The sequence below is a fragment of the Brassica oleracea genome, unplaced genomic scaffold (genome assembly GCF_000695525.1).
Source record: "Brassica oleracea var. oleracea cultivar TO1000 unplaced genomic scaffold, BOL UnpScaffold01002, whole genome shotgun sequence".
NCBI lineage: Eukaryota > Viridiplantae > Streptophyta > Magnoliopsida > Brassicales > Brassicaceae > Brassica > Brassica oleracea.
This window is the reverse complement of record NW_013617581.1, coordinates 9,409-12,544: the sequence shown is the minus strand read 5'-3', so window position 1 is coordinate 12,544 and position 3,136 is coordinate 9,409.

Sequence of the window (3,136 nt, the reverse complement as noted above, 5' to 3'; positions counted from 1 at the left end):
AAAAGGGTCCACACTTCCCCAATCATACCATTCGCGATTCAGATCAAAGTTGTTTGTCTCAGCAACATCAATCACATCAGGGATTACAGCACCCTCTGCATTAATCAATTGTTTTGTGCTGTTGCGAGTGCGACCTTCTTCATCTCTTAACATCCCATTCTCGTCCACTGTAAGTATGAGCACTTCGACCTTCTCCGCCTCCAAACAAGTAGTGTCAGATGGCATATGAACAGTGTCGGTCGACGTTGGATGAACAGTGTCGATTGACGGTTGATGAGCAGTGTCGATCCACGTCGGGTGAACAGTGTCGATCGACGTTAGGTGAGCAGTGTCGATCGACATCAGGTGAAGACGTAGTAGAGGTAGTGTCGATCGACGTAGTAGAGGTGGTGTCGATCGATGATGTGTGGTTCTCTTTGCAGATCGATCGTTCCAAACGTGCTGGGTCTGAGAAGAAAAGTAATTCATCCTTGCTGCTTCTGGTACTGATAGGCATGTACCTGAAAGACAAGAATTTTTTTTATGTAAGTAACTATGACAGTAAATAAAACCTAGACTAAACCAATTAATCAAGTCTAATGGCGATCAAAGCTCCCCGGCAACGGCGCCAAATTTTATATCACTCAAATTACCCTAAGGAGTGATTTATACTCTCTCAAATAAGAGGTCGAGTTGTAGTACTTAGGGATCAAATTCACAGGGAGCGAGATGAACAAAGTATTTGTTCGATTGATTAATTGAGGTTGTAAACAATTAGGAGAAATAACTAGACCTAGGGATTTATCAATCAAGAGGTTCGATACTACAATCAAGGATACTAAGGGTTTTATAGATTCAATTCTAGAACTAGATTTTAATAAGTAGCAATCCAGCTTTCGCATGCAATTGCTAATCAGCTGTCTAAGTCCTGTGTTCCTACTTTCGCGTGCGAACCAGGAGCGAGCATCTATCGATGCTATGGCCAGAGCGTCGATCGATGCTATGACCAGAGCGTTGATCGATGCTTCTTTAGACAAGCGTTATCGCACAGATCAATAATGTTCAATTAGCTCTAGACCAACTCTCGTATGCGCCTAGATAACTAATCCACTCAGGGTTCGGGTTCCGTTAATCAATTGCACTTTCGTGCCTCTCAATTATCCTATGATTCTAGGTTCAAACAATCAGTCACACTATCGTGCTTTTCTAACTATTCCAGATCCTAGTATTACAAGCTACCCTGGTGTAGAAATCAGTAAACAAGCCCTAGCAATCCTAACAGATTATCAATATGACATTAAGCCCATGAAATCCCTAAGCCTAACAGGATGAATTACTTAGACATGCAAACAGTAACACAAAACATAGTCTGAATAACAGATAGATAAATCATTGGTAAAACCAATGGAGTTCCAATCAATGTCTGAAGGAGAATTGATCTTTTCTCCAACCTTAAAACAATAATAATGAATAATAGAGAGCGTAGCCGTCAACAGTGGCTTAGAAATAACATAAATAGGGTTTCAAGTCGTTCAAAGGTATTATGGTAATTTGGGGTTGCTTCTGGGCTTCAGTCGGTCATAAAATATTCTCGGCCTGCATTCTGGCATCCATATCGATCGATATCATGAGTTCTGCATCGATCGACATACGTTCCTCTTCTCGACAGCTTCTTCTTGCGAGGCAGACTGACCACTCTTTAGTAAAACGGGCATAACTTCTGCTACAGGATGCTGATTGACCTCAAACCGGTGGAATTGGAAAACTAACTCAAACATCTATCTTGTGCCAGAAGCTGGGCTCAATCTAACGGTGGGAAGTCTCCATCCATAGCTAGACATCTGACACGTCTGTGCAGTTCTGCGCCTCAAAAGACTCCAAAATCACCATATATCTTCAGAACGTACCTGAACCTGTAAATACTTTAAATAGACTCTATATAGTAGTAAATATATATTAAAACACTTATAGACCATGACTAAAAGTGGGTAAAATCTATGGTCTATCACATATCATTCAAAAATCCCTCAAATTTATTCAAACTTACCTATAAAAGACTGACAAACCAATAAACAAATTATTTTGAACATCTGATATATAAAAAGATTGTTTACTATGCATAAGGCAAACAAAAGAGTTGCTCAAAAAAAAAAAAGCAAACAGAAGTATGATAAGATCTTTGGCAACCCCGTGAATCTAGTATGTGTCCATCTGCGTCTCGAGATAAATTTGTTGGGTAGCTGATGAGTAGAACAAAGAAAATATATATCATATACATGATAACCCTGCAGGATCCATAGTCCATACCCAACCTGATCACTTCCCGTTTTACCTAGTATTCTAGTCCGTACTAGGTAATCTCTTGATATTACATCTATTTCACTAAAATGGACCAGTTCTTAGATATATTGACCTTGAGACTTTCTCTCATCTTCTTTTCGGACCATTTTTCGCCCATATCTTCCTCAAAGAACATTCAAAAGTATTTTGGACTAAAGGTTAAGTACTGGCAGAACCCAAAAGTGATGCAATGCATATTCCGGTGTTCCTAGTGATAACAAGTTTATGTTCGTTTTGGGCTTTGTTGATTAATGGGTTTCATGTAAATTTGAGCCTTCAGGTGTTTACGTTTATCTTCTTACTTCTTAGATTAGGATGTTAACAAATTTTTTTTTTTTTTTTTGAATAAATGTTAAATTAATTCAAAACCAGAATACTTCTTTTACAACATAAACTTCTCTATCGGAAGATCAAAATAAAGCTAATCATTTTATGGAACCTTGGTCATATAACTTGTTTAATCTCGTCGAGTGGCAAACCACAACCTGAGACCACCTTCATACTTCACCTGCCCTTGCTCACACAGAAAAGTTAATCTGCTTCTAATTGTCTTATCTACAAGAAGAGCTAGGCGAGCCCATGGCATTGCTTTATCTCCATGCCGCATGTTGTTGCGTTCCCGGCAGTGTTGATATATAGTCGCTTGGAAAGTATAGCCAAGCAAAAAGAGTTGCAAAGGATTAAACACCCAGACATGCAGAAGCGGGAGAAGCTCATCCCATAATATTTGTGTAGTTAGCAGTTACGGCCCAAGAAAACAAACATTAGAGAATACTGTATGCCTGATGATGTCCACAGAGTACATAGTCCACTTTCT